Genomic DNA, 20,826 nt, shown 5'->3' on the forward strand with positions numbered 1-20,826 from the left:
TGCATTGTTTACATAATAATTATGAGAAATAGTCTGTACAAATTTAGAGAAATTAAAATATCAGTCTATATTTTTAAGTCTTAAATAGTTGAATCCTCACACAGGTAACCAAAAATGGAAGGAGAGGATCAAAGGTGTAGTCATGTCAAAGGAGAATTAAGTTTGCAAATGGCGTAAAAGTCAATAGCCAACCAGCTTTAAGATAAGGATATTATTTATCAGTATGTCAGCAGAGCCAATATAATCCCAACATGTATTGTCACAATGAAGTCTTTTATCTAGACAGTAGAAATGCAACACACATGCACATATTCTCTCTCTCTCTCTCTCTCTCTCTCTCTCTCTCTCACACACACACACACACACACACACACACACACACACACACACACACAGAGAGAGAGAGAGAGAGAGAAGGTCCAAGTTGGTGGCCAAAGATAATTCAGAAGTACCTCTTCCACTAGTGAGATTTATTTTCCATACGCTTTCTTCCACGATGTTCTATCTCATATTATGATTCTCCATGATGCCCTATCTCTTTTCATGATTGTATATAACATTCAGGCTCGGAAGCAGCAAACCTAATTGATGATGATTAAATCATCTGGAACTTTGTCCCCTGTTAACTTGTTCATAAACTTCGAGTAAGCCATGTCATATCCCTTTATAACTACTGGTTGTCTCTCGTCTCTCCTCCTTTGTCCTCCTCTAGCACCCCCATCCATAGCATTCTAGATTCACACCTCATGGCAATAAAAGACTCTCAACTAAGTGTCCTCAGATTGCTCAAGATGTCAGAAAAAGTCACTGACCCTTTCTCCTATAGAGATGGGCTATTGAATCTGGGTGTCCAGTCAGAAGAACTGGGGATATTCCAGTCTGAATGTTCACTGAACAGTGAAGAGGAGACAAGGAAGCTTCTGGTACCAGAGCTACAGTCTGTCAGAATAAACCAGATACCTGTCATACAAAAGCCATAAAGGTACTAGCCAGCACATATAAGAGTCTAAAGTGAGGGCCCAGTCATAGAACAACCAACTGGACATTAGAATGTTTTCTAGAGCAACCTAGGAAAGCCCCTGCCCAAGTATTCTAATTTCCTGTTGGGGAAGGATTGTTAGCAGTTCTGTGGGCACTGGAACCCCAATTTAGATGAGTGCTGCTTAAACACAAAGATCTTTTAAATGAGGAAGAAGAGAAAGAGAAGACAGTATTGGAGAAATACGATGTAAGAAAAAGTGGAGCCTTGAAGCAGGGTCTAGAGGACGAGGGAAACACAGAGGGAGCCCCTAGAAGGTGGGGGATAAAGCTTCCTCTGCCTTCCTTGTATTTCCAAAATGAGGGAGGCTGCCAGCACTTTGACTTTGGCTTACAGACCTGTTTCAGGCTTCTGCTCTCCAGACCCACAAGATAACACATTGCTTACATTTTCAGGATGTGGTCACTGAGTATTCACAGAAACAATCAGAAGCTGGTGTGCAGATTGCTCCAGGAAGGCAGCTGCCATTGATTCAACATTAAGCACATCTCCAGCCCCAGCAGTAGCACACAGACAGTATTAGGGAGAGAACAGACAAATACGAACTTCAGCTAACTTTTCCAGAGAAGGGCCTGCTTCCTACGTCCATCCTCACAGCATCCCCATTCATTCTCTCTCTACATCACAACTGCTACCTTTCTTAAATTTAAGACATGGCCTATCTTTCCAAGGTGAGATTTTGTAAAATTTAGGTAGATCCTATTCCATTCACAGTCAACCAACTCCCTTTACAAAGCCTGCAGAGAAGGCTTATCCTTACTCTATGAAACATCTAATATGTGCACTCATATAATTTTTTTTGAATACAATACTTTGGATTTTATTTTTTTTTATTTTTTTTGAAAGTAATTTTATTAAATTATAAAGAGTTTCCATTTACGCCCCTCCTCATATAATTTTAATTTGAAAACACTCCCAAAAGCTTTATGTATTGAAGGTGTGGCTTTTAAGGCAGCAGCACTACAGAGAAATGGTTCGGTCAAATGGATGTTATCAACTGACAGTTTGATCCACTGACATGCTCATACTAAATAGGCTGTTTGGTGCTTCATGACAGGAGAAAGGGAGCTAATGAAAGGTATACTGGAGAGGTGAGTCTGTTTTTTAGCTCTTTCATCTTCTCTTGCTGCTTTCTGATTGTCATGAAGTTGAGCGCCTCTGCTCAGCCACTCTCTTCTACGATATTCTCTCTCATCTCATGCCAAAAGCAAAAAAGTTAGAAAACAATGGACTAAATCCTCTGAAACCTTGAGACAAAATAAATTTTGCTCCATTATTTCTTTCAGGTATTCATGACAGTGAATTAAAACTGATACAATGCAAGCTTCTAGTTATTAGTGAATGATACCCTTGAGCATCCTGCCCTATATCTGAAGATCTTTAGTGGGTAAAAACATCATTGTTACAGTCAAGCAGAATGCCACTAGTCCAGTGACTTCCTCCACAGATACCTCGTGTACTTTTCTTTGAAGTCTTCCTTTGCTGGAGTTAAAAAAAAAAGGATATCTCCCTCCTTTGAAATTCAAATGTCACTCTAGCTAGTTATCTAGCTACTCATTTAGTTACTCATTCATATACATAAAATTAAAAAACGATAAAATAAATAAGGCATTTTATGATGATAAAATCTGAGCCCAAAAAGGGCAATTCTTGCTCAGTTTAATGGGTGGTATATTAAAACTCAGTAACATCAGGTCACTTGTGGAAGATCCTCCATGCCTTTTGCTCTCTTCCCAGTTGTCTAGTCATAGCTCTCTCCCAGACGCAGACTGGGCTACCTATCATAGTCCCTTTCTTGCTCACGGATAAACACATCACTCTCTACTCACCTTTTAAGACTGTCAGAGTTTCCATCAGGATCTACTACCACCCCTCTGATCTGAGCGTAGTGACTTTCTTCATTTCCCTTCTAGCTTTCCAGGCTTGCATCTTTACTCTGCCTACTCCCCTCACAAGATGATTTCTCCTGTCTGAGGTTTGTTTCTCCTCTGTGATCTTATGATCTTCCATGCCCCAGTTCCTGGCATAACCTTCCTACCATAGTTGTTCCACAGTTGCTCTAACTGAAAACCTAACCTCAACTAGGAGCTTGTAATACTGGTTTTCAGGAAGAAACATAGCCAAGGGCAGTTCCTTCTGCAGAATAGGCATCAGATGATAGTTATCTGGCAAGCAATTGAAATAAAATAACTAGTGTGCACATGAGTACAAACATCATAAGAAACCAACCTCCGCCTCTCTCATACAATGGCATTGAATACATAGCCTCAAACAAGAAAGCTTGAAGATCAACAAGGAAATAGAAAATTTTATAATTTATAGGCACCGCTGCTGAATAGGAAATTATCTGTTGGATTTATATTATCACAAATCTAAAGAAAAATAAATGAAATCAATAACAAGACAAGAAATGAGCAACAGCTAAACCAGAGCCAGCTACAGGATGAGCTGGTATCCCAAGAGCATCCTATTGGTTCTCTTAGCTTTCAACTCAGATGCAGCAGATACAAATATGCAGCTTACTCAGCACCAGTGCTTTCCCTTTCCTGGGACTCATACCCATCTAGTCATTAACATTGAAATGTTTGCTTCTAGGTGAAAGCGTCCCTGGGCTCCAGCTGTACACAGCAGGGCTGCTGGGAAAGCCACCCCCATAATCTGTGCCACGGAATCAGCACTTGAGTCATGTCTGTTTGCTGTTTCTTAGGATTTTTCAGTTAGTCCATTCATTCCAGAAACATTTACTGAGCGTTTCCTCCACCCCCATGTCACGATGCTTTACAGAGATTAAAAAGCAAAGCATATAACTCCCTGCCATGTGATGGGGGACTAAAACAGACTTAGGGACTGAAAAATACTGGCTTTCCTGAGACTTAGAAGTCATCTCTGTCTTATCTGTGCCAACATCAAGATATTTCAGGGAAATAAGACTATGGTGGAAAGAATGAGGAGGGAAATGTAGCTGTGGGTCTGGGATCCCTGGGATCTCTCAGTAAGCTGGAACATATAGTGAGTGAAAGTGCGCATCACCCTCAAGAAATTCCAGGTGAATGAGTGAAAAAGAGAGGTACAGCTAGCCCACAGTAAGTGCTCTAGTAAGTGAACCTTAGGAATAACAGGAGCAACTGATGTACCCCCAAATGAAACCATAAAGGAAAGTCTTCAGGCTAAAAACAAGATTAAATATTCACAAGGATGAGTCTTTGAATGTAGTTTGGATTCTTAAAATGATGTAAAAGAGCATTTCAAGTTACAAAAATCATTGGCAAGAGAGACTGAGATAGAATGAGGTTTTACGATTGATGATAGGGCACTGGGACTGGTAGAATGAGGGTGAAGGTACAGGATAGAAATCTGTAAATGAAACTTCATAGTGACATCTGCTTGAAACCATAAGGGTCGTCATTCTATAGGCTGTCCCTCTCGGTGCCTCCTGATAGCACTAACTTGTAAGTATCACATCCCAATGAGTAAAGTTCCTTGTGCTCATGGTGCTCAAGTCACAGCAGTATGGGTAGAGAGCCACACATTCTTCCTGTCCCCATCCTCAATAACATCCAGTTCTCAAACTGGCTGCTCACACTGACCAGGAACATGATACTCGAGAAAAGTTGCAGATAAACAGCTCAGATACCAGTACAAACTTTCAGGATATATCCAAGATGAGATTGCATTTACAAAAGATAATTCTATACAGTTTAAGACAGGAAAGAGATGTGAGAAAAGAGGGGGGGATGTCTCAGAGCTAACTCCAACAGTAACATGGAGGATCATCTGAAATTCTACAGCCTATTGAGAGGAAACTGAAGTTCCATCCCTGGTTGTGCCATCAACACAGAGAAATTCGTAGATGCATAAATTTTGGTTGCAAAATCTACCTAAGGCATCCATATCATACCTTCTTTCAGAGTTTGCCACTCTTTATGGCTTCCTAGATATACCTTCCCATGCATGGTAACCTGTTCATTAGGCTGATGTCTTTGGGGGTTAACTTCTAGTGATGGTTATACCTAATAGCATCTATTTCACCTCCATCAGGAGAAACATTGGACTTATATAGAGCCAGTCAAAATGCTCAGAACACTGTGGATGAGTAGAAACATCCTCTGAAGACATTTCTATGGAGGTCATTCCTGACATCTACACAGGTGAGAGTAGGTGACTATTGAGGAGCAGGCATAAAGGAGAAATCTTTCATAAACTCTTGAAGAACTGAAAAAGACACTTTGTGTATGCTAGTATTGGAGAAAATAGAAGTATTAGATAGGAACAATACCATGAAGATGTTTAAAAAATAGAAGAGAATGCTTCTAATTCTGACTTTCTTATGCCCGGGCTAAAACAATTTCTTTAGTGAGCTAGACACATGAGTGCCTAGTGTTGTTTTAACTTCCACACAGTGACCGCACCTTAGTCTACTGCTATTTCAACCAGGAATTGCAACTCCACAGTTACTGCCCAGCTTTTCTGGCAGGAACCCAGCCCCTTAAAGTGCAGCCTGACTGGAATTCTGTTCCTACGGTCACTGGTTCTGTCACTGTTTCTAAAAGGGTAGCTTTAACTCAATCTCTATAAATAAGACTCAAGATTCAAAGACTGGGGTGAAAACCTGCTAACTCAAATAGGTTAAATAGAAACTAGCTAACCTTCTTTCTTTGCTGGCGTCTCCAATAATGGGTGTACTTCTGTTCTGGCAAACAAACAAATTAAAAAGTGACACTCCAAATCCCTCCTTACTACTTCCGGTACATCTCTCTATTTCTTATAGATGCTCTCTGGGGCTCTATGGTTACTTTCTGTCAACTACCTGATAACTCAGTTTCCTGAACTGAAGTTAATTTTATTTCATTAAGACAAATGCAAACTCAAGGTTCACAGTGTGATCAAATATACTCCAGCAGCCTAGAAGATAATCTGGAGATTTTTAGTATTACACTGTTAGAGTATCCACAAATCTGCTGCAGAATTGGGGAATGCATGTATCCTGGAAAGTTGAGTGGGATGTGTGCCCATTCAGCTACCAAATACAAAGGGAAGGAGAGAGTACAATGTGTTCCTTTGGTCCTGAAAAGTTACAGGACTGTAGCCAGTTACCAGTTTACTATCGAAATTAATTAAGTACTCCCAAGTTGCTTACAGAAACACAAATCTCCACACATTTATCAACTCTGGTATTTCACTTTGGTTCTCAATATAGTGAATCTGTTTAGGGCACATACATTTTGTATTCTTCAAAGGACATGTCTTGTTTGTTTTTAGACTTTTTAAAATTATTTATATGTGAGGTGGTGGGCATCACTTGTGTGGGTAGTGAGCACAGAATCCAGAACAGTACCTCAGATCCCATAGAGATGGAATTTGAGGTTCTTATGAGCTGCCTAAAGTGACTGCTGTCAACAAAATTTGGGACCTCTACAAGAGCAACACATACTCTTAATCTCTGAGCAATCACTCCTCCCCAACATGGCTTATTTGTCAGCTCTCCTAAGGTCTTTTTATAGTTTATTTTAATGCAACAGCTTTCTGTAATGAATCATGAACTAAGCATGAGTAACAAAATATATAGTTTCGTCTAACCACCATACCATAAACTCAACAAGATTTATGATTCAAATACCAATGTTGGTGCACACTGCAAAAAAAAAAGAAGTTTTATTTGATATAACTTGCTTGTTGTAAGTTCTACACCATGAACATGTTATATTTACCTTTAGAAAAAAGAAATGGAAACTTTTCTTTGGGTGTTAGTGTTTGCATAGAGGTTCTAAGTTAAAAATGGTATTTAAATGCTCATAACATATTAAATTTGCCTAATCCTAACATGAACTGGGTGAGAAACAAAGGTCAGTCTTTAATAACAGGAGGTTAGGAACATATCCAAGCATAGACTGGAATGTTCAAGAGAAGGTGCCCGAAGAGAGCCATGAGACGGTAGAGGCTGAGGAATAGCAGTTCTGTTTCTGACTATTCTTCGCAGTCCATAGTCCACAGTACAGGTGCCACACATAGACTCTATATCTGTGACATAATCAACTGGGCTATAAAGAGGCTGCCTCCCAGTTCTTCTGTGCTTATCCTGGCTCTACACAGCATATGTCAATAGGAAAGTTTACCTTTTATGTAATGGATCCAAAGATATTTAGAGGCCTTGGAGGCTTTGGCAGGAAATCACTATGTACATATACTTGCAGAGAATCAACCAATAAATTTTGTTTATCAGATGCAGAATTAGCTCAAGAAGACTTTGAAAAAGTGGATTTAAACAGCAGACCTATAGCTTAGAAGACATTTCATGTAAAGGAAGGAGGCCAGGAAACCTCTGAACTGTGTTATAAACTGTCATATACTGCATTAGTTACTTTTCTATTTCTATGATAAAATACTGTGAAAAAGGCAACTTATAAAAGGAAGAGTTTATTTGGGTTCACATGGGAAAGAATCCATGATAGTGAATAAAGGCATGACTGCAGGAACAGGAAGCCGGAAGTTCACTTGAGCTGCTAGCATGAAATACAGACAGCGAGCTGGAAGTGGTGGAGGCATTTGTTTTTAACTCTCAAAGTCCACCCATAGTGACATACTTGCTGTGGCAAGGCTGCACCTCATAAACCTATCCAAACAGCATCACCAATTGAGGACCAAGTGTTCAGATATCTGTGCTCATAAGGGACATTCTTATTCAGATCCCTGTAAGGGCTAGTTATTTATATGTAAGAGCTGGCTAGTTATAAGCCTGAGCCATTAGCCAAACAATTATAGCTATTATTAAGCCTCTAAGTGAATATCTTATAAGTGGCTGAGGGACCAGGCAGGACACAGAAGAGCCTCCAGCTATAGACCCCTATACAAAATAAATATGTTCTCTAAATAACAAATATATCTGTAGATAACTATTTGAAATTCTAAATTACAGAAAAATAACTTCAAGAGTTTCTTATGGAAGTGTTATAGAATAAGAAAAATAAGATTGGTTGAGTGATTTCTGTCAAGCATGTGGGTAATTATAACCAAATAAATGCCAGATGCAGCATAAGGAAAAGTTTATTTTAGCTCACAGATTCCAGGATTCCAGCCAATCATGATGAGGAAGAAATAGCATCTGGAACAGGTCTGACCACAGAAGAGGGAGCAAAAGGTGAGCGCTCCCATGTCTTCCAGTTATGAAGCAGAGTACAAGCCAGAGCCAGAGGCTTGTCTCACCTCCAAATATTCCAAAGATTATATAATCTCCAAAATGTATAGCCAAATAAGAATCGATTATTCAAACTTGGGGTTCATTGGGTGCATTTCAATACGTTAAATCGATAACAGCCAAAAGTGTGTTTTATATAAGGCTTCCCTCAGCTCAATGGTGTTCCCAACACTAAGGACCTGCTTCTCAGCACACATAAGAGTTTCAGAAATGGAAGGAGTATATTCCAGTCGTCAGTTCCCAATTCTAAGGTTTGCCTGTGCTAATGTGTCAACATCCCCAGTCCATTCCAAGCCGTGTCTATTTTATCCTGAAATTGCTGGACTAACATTCTTTATACTAGTCAAATATGATCATGTGACTTCCATAGATTAGATCTCGTGAATATAGGCAGTAAAAACTACCTTTTGTTTGTATCAGGTCAGAGATTTAAAGAACTTTCTATCAATCCTATCAATCAATTGAATTTAACAATAAATAAAGTAAAAAGAAAATTCACAACCATTTTAAGCAAGTTTTATTATCTTCTGGAAACCAGTTCCAAAATATACCTCAAGAACTTAAAATTAAGATACTCTGTCACTTGCTGAGTATGGTGGCACACGCCTTTAATTCCAGCACTCAGGACACAGAGGTAGGCAGATCTCTGTATATAGGGCCAGCCTGATCTACAAAGCAAAGCAAGTTCCAGGACAGTCAGGACTAAAAGAAAAAATACTCCACTATTCAATAATTTATTTTTCTTCTAGGGAATAGTGAATTGTAAGCATTTATCAGGTTGGTACTTTTACCACATTTTGGAAATAAGAATTGTAACATGATGGGGACTGGTTTGTTTGAATTTCTGTCCTGCCCGGCCCCCCAGCTGTTTAGTCCCAGAGAAAAATCACACACAGATCTCTATAAGTTATAATGCTGATTGGCCCATTATGTCAGGCTACTTATTGGCTAATGCTCATATATTGATTAACCCATTTTTCTGATCTATGTTAGCCATGTGGCTCAGTACCTTTTTCAGCGGGCAGATCACATCCTGCTGCTTCGGCGATCTGGGCAGGAGTGGGAGGAATCAACGTCCTCCTCCCCAGAATTCTCCTGCTCTCCTTGCATCATTTCCACTTTCTGTCTGGCTTTCCCGCCTACACCTCCTGCCTGGCCAATCAGTGTTTATTTAAAACATGATTGACAGAATACAGACAATTCTCCCACACCAAAGAATAAAAGAATAGATCACTAGTATCTAGGAAGAGTTAAACGGCAGTGTAACCTCAATGCACAACCAGAGAATGCACCCAAGTATATTTTTATGACAAACAATAATAGCTGGGTATGGTAACTTATGTCTGTAATCCAAACACTCAGTGACGATGTAGTGGTAGGAGGATTAGAAGAAGAATCTGGAAGTTCTAGGCCAGCCTAGAATAAGTAAACACAGAGAGAGCAAGAAGAATAGAGAAATCAATAACTAAAAGTTGCATGAACCAAAACAAACAAACGAAAATGGAGAAAGAACACCCTCAATGACTTCAACTGTGTGAAAATAATCATAACCATTTTCAAGAAACCGAAATATGGTTAACTATTAAACTTGTACACAATGAGCACACAATGAGCATTTCGTTCACCTATTACTGAAAGAATTCTCTCTTTGAGACTTTTTTTAATCATGTTCATGTACCCAGTTGTGTAAAAGGAAACTTCCTTTTAACTTTCAGTGTCAAAGCCTGGTTAGAGTTTCTAAGTCACAAGTGACATCCAACCTCTCCAACATGGTTGTTACTTGAAGTGTCGTTTGATATAAATGTTGGCCCACTGTGCTTTCCCAGCACTATTCCTGCTTCAAAATCCATGTTAGTATAAAATCACTTCCTAGGTTTTTACAAAATTGGCTTCTAACTATAGTACAAGTGCTAATAATTTGCACAGTACCCAAACAACTGCCGATTGGCATGCACAGAATTTGCAGCTGTTACAGCTCCTATTGCTTCAGGATTTGTTCACTCTGTGATGGAAAAGATTTCCAGGCATAAAATGATCTCTTGTATATGTCTATAGATATGCATTATTTGAATTATCTGCTTGATGCTTGGGCTCAGGTTCCTGAAAGAGGATGACTGTACCATAATTTATGCCAGAGACTCTAAGTATCAATTCCACATAGCAACAGTTCTGAAGTACTTACCTTCATACAGTGAGAAATCAGATTTATATCCTTTAAATGAGGAGAGAAAGTGCTATTACTGTATGAGTGGAATTGCAATGATGCTACTTTGTTGGCCCGAGAGCACAATTCTCTACTTAGCAAATCACCATTTGATGTGCCAATGAGGAAATGGACCCACGAAGAGACTGTATGCAATGATAAATTTGTGTCAGCATTTAAATTCTTCTAGGATTAGTTGGGTATTTTCCATATGCTACATCTCTTCTTCAGAGAAGCTCACAGCAGAAGAAAAGGAAGTCAATATTGAGGAAAGGCAATGATAGCAGAGTCACTAAGGGGCCCATAATACCAATGTCAAAGCAAAGAAATGCTTTACTCACACATATAAGGGTTTCATGAGAATAAAATTAGAAAACATTTGCTATTTTATTTGCTTATTAATCTTAATTAACATTTGAATAAAGCAATCACCTTTATTATATGGCACTCTCACATCCATTCATGACATTCTGTTGTTAGTCATACCCCTCCTTTACTATCTTCCATCATTCCTCTTGATTCCATTTTTCTGGTCTCCTTCCCCCACCCACTTATATTTCAGAACATGTTTATTTTATTGCCTTCTCTTTCCTCCCCTCCAACCTCCTTACAAATTCTTTGCTTGTCTTTCATGCATCCTTTTCTATTTTCAGTACACAGGAACACACACATGCACACACAAATCTAGATTTTACATATTAAAGAAAATGTGTGATTTTTGTCTTTCTAAGTTGGATTTATTTTTATTAAGATAATGTTCTCCAGGGTTACTACATATACGGTTTCACTACACATATTCTGTTTTAAGTTTCTAGATGAAAACTAAAACACAATTTTGTGTATATACACCACATTTGATTTTTATTACTTTTAATTTTGGGAGATTATAATATAATTACATCATTTACTTATTTTCTTTCCTCCCACCAATCTCTTCCTCCAAGCCCTGATTTTAAATTCCTTTCTCTATTTTTGAGATTCTAATATAATTACATTATTTCCTCTTCCCCACCCCTACCACCAAATTTACATTTTCTTTACCTATTCATCTCTTGATGGACATCCAGGATATTTCCATTTCTTAGCTGTTATAAGTAGCTCAACAATAAACATGAGTATGCAAAGCATCGCTGAGGAATGTAAACTAAGAGTCCTTCAGTATTCAAGGACTGGGATAGCCAGGTCTATATGGTATCTCTATTTTTAGTTTTCTGAGAGCTGTCCAAAGTGATTTATGCAGTGGCTGTATCAGTTTGTTTTCCTGCCAGTAGTTTGTGTGCCTTTTCTCCACATCTTCATCAGTATTCAGGTCATTTGCTTTCTTTTCTTAAAATTAGTTTATTTAAAAAAAAAATAATCTGAGTTTTGTTAAATCTGTTTTGATAAAATATACCCCCAAAATTGTTCCCAGATCCACATACTTCCCTATGAACCCACCTATTTTGTAAACAACTGAAGACTAATTTGTGCTGTCCAAAATTTCTTGAATGCCTGGTTTTTCCCTAGAGACTAGTTAACTCAACCACGAATACACTCTGAAAGAAAATGGACCCTTTCTTTCTTAGCTGCTAAAAATTGGCCTTACTGTTCATCTAGTGGTGCAATTGCTCAACTCTGCTCTCTATGCTGGGATGTGGTTTGGTTTTGGTTTGCACAGGTTTGTGCATGTTATTACAACTGGTGTGAGTTTGTTCGTGTAGCAGCCCTGTTGTGTCTGGATGTTTCCTTGTAACAACACTCTTCCTCTTATACTTTCCACTACCTCTAATACAATGATCCCTCAATCTTGAGGTGGGTGCAGTATATATCCCCTTTATGGCTGAGCATTCTGAATTCTCTTACTCTCTGCACCTTGGTGTGGTGAGTCTCTGTATTAATCACCTTTACTGCAATTAGAAGCTTCTCGAATAAGGGTTGAGAGATATATTGAGCTGTGTATATAACAGTAAGTTATTGAGAGTTGGTATGATAGTATATCCTTTTAGCAACATAGTATTAGTAGGTTTTCCTATAGCACCTACACCATAGATTTTGGTCCAGGAATAGTACAAAGTATGGATTTCCTTTTGTTGAGCATGACTTAAATCCAGTCCATAGTACTATGGTTACTTCCATGATGTTCATGCCACTAATGCACCTGTGGGAATGTCTTTGCAGGTCAGATGTGAACCCTGAGATGTTAGACAGTGTTTACTTTTTTGAGTTCTTTGTGCATTTGTGACATCAATTCTGTCAGAAGTGTATACAGCAAAAAATTTTATACCAGTATGTAGACTGCTTCTTCACACACTTCACAAAGCACAGTTTCCTTTGCATTGCAGAAGCTTTTTAATTTGATGGGATACCAGTTCTCAAATTTGTTCCATTCCTTATGCTGCAAGAGTGCTATTCAGAATGTCCATCCTTGGGTCTATGAGTTGTGGTTTGAATGTGTTCCCATAGGCACATATGTTTGAGTTTGATTCCCAGTTAGGGGAACTATTTGGGAATGGTTTGGCAATGTGGCCTTGTTGGAGGAGATATGTCACTGGACTTGGCTTTGAGGTTTCAAAGTTTGTCAAGCCCAGTATGTCTCTGTCTTCCTGCTGCCTGTGGGTGAGGTTGTAAAACTCTCAACTATTGCTATATGGCAATGCCTATCTGCTTCCTGCCATAATGATTATGGACTAACCCTCTCAAATTTTAAGCAAGCCTCCAGCTAAATGCTTTATTTTATGAATTGCCTTGGTCATGGTGTCTCTTCACAAAAATAGCACAGAAACTAAGACAACACCTTACATTTTTTTCTCTAGTAATTTTAGGATATTGGGGCTTATATTGAGGTTTGTGATATATGTGAGATTGTTTTTGTCCAGTGTGAGAAATGAAGATATAGTTTTCTTTGTTTTGCATGCTGAAATCCATTTTCTAGCACTATTTCCTTCAAGGTATGTTTTCAGAGTTTTTGTAAAATTCAGACAGCTGTAATTGAGTGGACTTATTTGAACCCTCTACATGTCTTTTGTAAATGTCAATCCCATGCTGTTTTTATTAATATATCTCCATGGTGTAACTTGAAATCTGGCATGGAGATACCTCCTGCTATATTCTTTTCATTCAGGACAGCTTTGCCCACTTTTGTCTTTTACGCCTCCATATAAATTTATTATGTTTGTTCTCTATCTGCGAAGAATGACCCTTCTGGCCTCCCTGCTCTCCTCGACTGCATCACAAATCCTTCTCTTGTCCTGGGCTGTGACATGTTAAATATTAGCTCCTTGACTTGCAGTTGTCCTCATCTCAGGCCCTCATGGTGGTTCAATTTTAAAAGATATGTTCCCTCCAACATAAGATTCCCTGTCAAAATAGAATTGTATCCATTGTTGAACCATTTACTGTGGCCCCAAAGCCCAGAACTAGGTTCAGGCTTGTGAAAACTGGGAACTTCTCCTCAGTGGAGAAATGTCAGTCTCCTTTTACCTGGAGACCCAGTAGCTGGAACAGTGTTCAGCCTGGGGTTGTTTGGCATTTTTCTGTGGTTGTATCCTGCCTTTGTAGTTCCTATAGCATTCTGTACTTGTCTCTTTAAGAGAGCGTAGACTCTTAGGATGATGTGTATTTCTTCTAGCACACAATCAGACCCAGGGCTTACATGTGTGTTTTTGTCTGCTTCTTTACCTAGTTACTATGTGTATAAGGTCTACTCATATTCTTAGAATGTAATTCATTATGTAGATTATCTTCTGATGTGTATTGTCTTGATTCTTTATCCATTTTATTGTTGTATTCTTAATAACATGAAATTACATCACCTGGTGCAAAAATTGGTCATTCCTGTTCTAAGCAACTCTAGAGATTTGTTTGTACAAGTTTTTTTGGTTTCTCCCTTTTATAATATCTTCCTAATTATTTATTCATGTTTGTGAGTAGTTTCATGGCATGAGTTATATTATACCCATAATATATGTAACTTTTTTTTAGTTTTATATCCTTATATTTTCTAAAATTATTATGTGTTGTCTCTTAATTTGGTCTTAAGTGCCACTGATAATTTTTTCTAAAAGATTATTTCTACTCTAATTGAGCTAACACTCTATTTACTTAGTTAATTAATGTTTTCTCTCCACTGCATTTTTTCCTACCTATTTGTTTGACACATGAAGTGTTCTCTATTGATTTGAGAATACATAAGAAGAATTATATCAATTTTATTAAAATAATTTCAAAGGAAAGATATTATTTACTCAATTATCTCATATTATTACCTATATATTATTATTAAATTTTATCTTTTTTCATTACAGTGACTCATAAGTGTCTAATAATTTCCATTGAAGTTCATCTCTAGCTGACTATTGGAACAGAGAAATGTAGTACTCCAGGGGCGAACAGAAGACTTCATTTTGGTGCCCTTGCTAGTGAGGGAGAATGCTAAGTAGATTAAAGGTGATATTCTTGAATATTACCAGATCTAGCTTCTTAAGACTGTGTAAACACAGAGAAATCAAGTAGACTCAAAATCAATGGATTTAAAAAAGCAAAGATATTCATTATCAAATATAGAAAGCTATTTTATTAATCCACAAAAAAGGCTCTCTCTATTTGCTGTTGACACCATTACCACTGTTGCCAGTTTCCCTCCTCACGTTTTGATGAAATAGCTCTCATTGTCTCTAACTGTAGCCTTGGAAAGACAGCTCCACCATCTTTTCAAAAAGGTTACACTGAGTTAGAAATCAGTCAAATTCCCAGAGAAGCTTCTTTTTCTAATCAAATTGTTCTCAAATCAAGCCTTGTGTGGTTCACAGAATAATCATGGAGTGAGTATGCTTTACCATGTGTGACTGCTACATACTCAAACCTGGAAAGGTCTGGATGGAGCCCAGGCAGTCTCTGCTAATATCTGTATTTGGAGAAACACCTGTTCTCATACTAACAAAAGCACATCTGCTTCCAATACCAAAGCCTACTGAAACTTCACTCATCCACCTTTTTGTGAGCAGGTAACCTATAATCTGAGAGGAGTTACGCTTCGGTGTGCAGTAATAGTAGACTGCCCCAGTACGTGGTGGATCTGCCTCGCATGCCCAGAGCAATCATTGTGCTGATAGGTAGCCCCTCTTGGGATGGGGAAGTTTTCTAGATTAGATCTTGATTTTGTTCTGGGATAGAATTTTCATAGTTAACTGTTCTCTATCACCAGTGGTCCCACAGATTAAAAAGTGACTTTATCTTATTCAGTGTACGTAGACACCCATTAGACATAGACACTGTGGACTGTGCATTTTTAATGGCTGCCTCAAATTTACAGTTGACTTTTGAATTTTTTAAAGATAAGTGCTTCAGGCTTTCTCATTTCTTTTAATATTTAAAGAAAAATAAGAATAAGCCAGTCAACCAATATGATTTAAAAGGCCAGTGCATCATATAGAAAAACTGTGCATGATATAAGAAGCATTCAAAATGCAAGAAAAATCATGGAGCTTTAGTGCAACTGTGTATATAAAATATATTGTGGATAGACTTATGAGATCACTTGTGGTTGATTTTTGGCATAGGAGACAAAAAGAATATCCATAATCATAGCTACCATGGTATAATTTTAAGAATACTATTAAGGGACTAGAGAGATGCATCCATGCTTAAGGGCACTTGATGCTCTTACAGAGGACCTAAGTTCAATTCCCAGCATTCACATAGCAGCTCATAACCTTATTCCAGTGAATCAAATACACTTTTCCAGCTTCTGTCATCACAAGGTATAAACATAGTGCAAAAACTCATGCACATAAAATTAAAAAAGCATAAACATTTTTAAATATTATTAAAATGCCAGTGTATTTTCTAAATATATCTCTATGTGAGGGCTTATGTGTCTCAGGGTGCTCTTCAACTCAGAATCCTTCTGCATCCACCTCCTTTAAGTGCAAAAATTGCAGGTGGGGACTACCACACCTGCTTTTTGTCCTCATATATTTAATTTAAAAAAGTTGAAGCATATTGAATACAGAAACAGTTATATGAATCCAATTGCCTTCTATTAACCCAGCGACATTAAAAACTTGTGTGAACTTATAATGCTAAGGAATCTCCATTTTTTTCTTGAAATATTCTTTTTGTCAAAAATTTATTTTTAATATTCATGTGTGATGCATTATTATCTTAAATATTTTAAATTAAATATTTTTCAAATTTAGTGATTTTAAACTCAAATTTCATATAAGAAGTTCTATGATCACAAATAGATTTTATTTGTAGACTTAAAGATGTCTGTCCTACCTACAAGTAAGCTCAAAAATCAACAGAAATTTGTGAATGTATCTTGTACCTACTACAAACAGTCCAAATCTCTAAACACAACCCTTTACTAAAAACTTACAGACTTGGCTACCTGCCAAATGAGATGAGAGATAACTGAGTGGTTAAGAGCACTTGCTGCTCTTCCAGGGGACCTTGGTTCAACTCTGAACACTCACATAATAGCTTCCAAACATCCAGAACTCCAGTTCCAGGGAGTTCAATGTCCTCTTCTGGCCTCCAGGGAAACCAGGCATACACATGGCACACAGGCAAACATGCAGGCAACACATTCAGACACATAAAATACAAATAAATCAATTCTCTGCAATATACAAAACCTTTGACCTACGCTGTCCCTACTGGTGGAGTGCTGGTGAGGTGGCCCTGAATACATGGGAGGGAGAGATGCATGGTCTGTCACTTGGTGGCCTAGGTGAGGAAGATATACAGCTGCTTGCTCCACATCCAACCCTTCTCACTAGTTACTGCAGCAGAAAAGGCTGGTCCCAAGGTCATGAGAGTGGGAAGTTGATCCTGTCCCTCAATGTATACAACACTCGGGAAAGTAGATTCTGCACTAGCCCAGACAGCATAGCAGAGCTGATTCCTCTCGCAGGCGTATGTGAGAGATCTGGCCCCACTCCTAAACTGCCATACTGTTGAGTGGGCAAGGGAGAAATGGCTTCCCCTCTCTCCTGTCCCTCGCTGCCTGTGTAGGGTGGGAGAGCTGGCCCTGAGGTCACAAGAGTGGTAGAGCTGACACTACCCCCGACACACACTAGCAGCAGCTCTTGAGAGTGCTGGCATGGCGTCTCGTGCATGGGCAACCCAATAGAACTGACCCTGCTGGTGGGAGTGGAGGTGAGCCAGATTTGTGGGCATGAGAGCAGGAGAGCTGTCCCTCCTTCCCTCGTATGTCATGGGATGGCAAGGCTAAGGCTAATATGCCTTCTCCCATACACACACACACACACACACACACACACACACACACACACACGTGCAAACACACTCTTTGCCATTTGTAAGAAACAAGAGATGAAATCTCGCGGGCATGCGAACAGAAGAGGTAGTCCTGTATCTCACGTGGGCGAAACAGAAGAGATGGTCCTGGAAGTATGAGGGTTGGTAAGCTGGACCCGAGGATGTGAATGCAGAAGTGGTCCCACTCCTTGCCATCAGCTGCATTGTGCATTGTGTGAGCTAACCTAAGCAGTTTTGGAGAGTCTGCCTGGGTGGAGACAATGAGGGAAGGCTGGTATGCTGACCAACCCAGCTATCACCCAGGTCCAAAACCAGGACTACAACGTAGCCCACTCCAACACCCACCTCATTTATGAACTGCGGGAGCATGTGAACGAGATGGAACTGCAGATCACAAACCACAGGATCTCCATGACACAAAGCAGAAATAGGATATCCAAGACGTGTCTCAGTAAGGGCCCAGTATTGAAGGTGTAACAAAATCCTGAGTCATCGAACCAGACCAATGACTTATTGCAATAAACACTTACAAGTAAAGATATATGGATTAAAGGGTAACCGTGGGCCACACTAGAGTTTCCATGGTGAGTTGTTTTGTTTTGTTTTGTTATTTTTGATTGTTTGTTTTATGTTTTGTTTTGCTTTTTGTGTAATTTTCTTTCTCTTTTTTGGTTTTAGTTTTAGATTTTGTTTTGGGGGAGGGTGCAAGAGCAGAAAGAGAAATCAAGTGGGAAGGGAGATGAGTGGGATCAGGAGGCGTAATGGGAAATCCACAAAGGATCAATAAATCTTTTTTGAAAAACCTTCGACCCACTATCTGCCTGGCTGGCATAATATGTTCGGTCAATGATGATACAGAACTTGTCAGAGTAGCCAAACAGTGTCTGACTTGACCTAAAGTTCATCCAACAGAATGAACCCACACCCAAGACTGACTGGGTAACCGAGAACAAACTGTCCCAGAGAGCTAGGATATCAAACACTACTGTTCTAAAAAGTATCAGTAAAAGGATTCCTGATAATATTCTACTGTACTCATAGACCAGTGCCTTATGCATTCATCTCAGGAAGTTTCCTCCAGTAGACGATGGGAACAGATGCAGAGACACACATCTCCAAATGTTATGAGGGGAGAGTATCTTAATTGGACTGCTCCATCAAATCCCTCCCTTCATAGTTCAGGGAACCCTGTGAAAAAGGATACATAAAGATTTGTAAGAGTCAGAGGAGATGGAGGACATCAGGATAATTTGGCACACTAAATAAACTAAGCAAGTTCACAGAGACTGAAGCAGCAAGCACAGAGCCTACTTGGATCTACGACAGGTACTCTGCATATATATTATAGTTATTAATAATAGTTATTATATATCTATTAGTCCCACAACATGAGAGCTATTATATTATGGAACACCTGACTGTGAGAACGAGTGAGTCTCTGGCTCTTGTGCCTGCTCTTGGGACTGTTTTTCTTCTGTTAGATTGTTCTGTCCAACTTCAATATGATAGTTTTTGCTTTGTCTTATTATATTTTAATTTGTCAGGTTTGGTTGTTATCTCTTAGAAGTCTGTTCTTTTCTAATGAGAGACAAAACAGAGTGGATTGTAGGTGACTTAAGTAGAGAAAGGAAAACTATAATCAGGATATATTGTATGAGAAAAGAATCTGTTTTCTGTAAAGGAAAAAATGCAAGACTATTAAAAACAACAGAGTCACAGATTCTTGAAGAGAAACAGCAGTGGACCCATGGTATGAGAATAAATTAGCTAAAAACATATGTCCTGAGTTATTTCAGGTAAAGATGTGCCAAGAAGGAAAGCAGCAAAGGTCATGCATGCTTTTATTCTTCTCTCTAATCTGCCAGAGGAATGGCTGTGCTGGTAAACAGCAAAAGAGGGCACATCCATGTAAACTTCAAAAGCTGAGGTTTCCACTTCATGTCCTACTTTCAAGGTCTTTGCTTTTTCACCTTTTATGTGGGTCATAATGGCGGGCAATGCATATGCATTGTGTCTTGTTTTAAAACACCTTTGAGACAATTGATAATCTATTATCACCATTTCTTGAGGCACATGCAGAGACAATAAAACACAGATTTCATCTACTGCTAACTAAAAGTTGTTTAATAAGACTTAGACAACTTTATAAACCAAGTAGACCTAGCTGACAGTTCTGAAATACTCTAGCTGGAAATGCATTCTTCTTTAGCATCCTTCAAGTGTACTGTGGTCCTACAGAGAGCTCTTCTTTATATTATTAGTTGTGTTCAGTCATTTGTGAGAGGATTTGTAAACTCTTCTTGTCCTTCTTGATTCTTAAAAGTAAGACATTCATGGTGCTGGGAAGATGGTTCAGTGGTTAAGAACCCTAGCTGCTCTTCCAGAGAATCTATTTCAATGCCCAGCCACTTGCACTATTGCTCACAATTGGCTGTAACTCCAACTCCAGCGTATCAGATACCGTTTATAGGCTTCTGTAAGTTCCAGGTATGCATGCAGTGCATAGATTTACACACAAACAAAACAATCATACACATAAAATGATATTCTTTTTTAAAGAAAGAAGTAAGGCAAGCATTGAGTTTGATTTGTACCTTCTATATTACTGTACAATTGAGTGTCCCTAACCCAAAGATCTACTGCACATTCTGAAGCTTTGTGGGCCCTGATTTGATGCCACAGGTATTAATCCAATACCAAGGTTTCTCTGTGTACAAAATTATTAAATATATGTGTATAACATGAATATTATAAAACATGCATAAATTTTAGGTTAAGCTCTGGGTAGTATTCTTTAAACATCCCTTTGTATATATTAGTATCCCATATGTGAAAATATCTAAAATCCAAAATGCTTCTGTTTTCAAGCCTTCCAGTAAGGGAAAGGCCTTTTCTATCTTTTTCTTATTCTCCTTTGTCACTCTGGCAGCCACACAACCTTTCTCAAACCCTGTAGTTGAATAGACTTGAAATTCAAGTCCAGTCTTTTGCCACAGTCTTTTGGGCTACGTTTTAGGAGTTAACAAATACCTTCCAGGAATTTTCTCAAAATAAAACCTGATTTTCTGTGGGTTAGACATTCTTGCTCAGCAGGTGTTTTTATAGCAATACAATTTGGCTGATGTTTTA

Source organism: Myodes glareolus, chromosome 8 (genome assembly GCF_982192425.1).
Source record: "Myodes glareolus chromosome 8, mMyoGla1.1, whole genome shotgun sequence".
NCBI lineage: Eukaryota > Metazoa > Chordata > Mammalia > Rodentia > Cricetidae > Myodes > Myodes glareolus.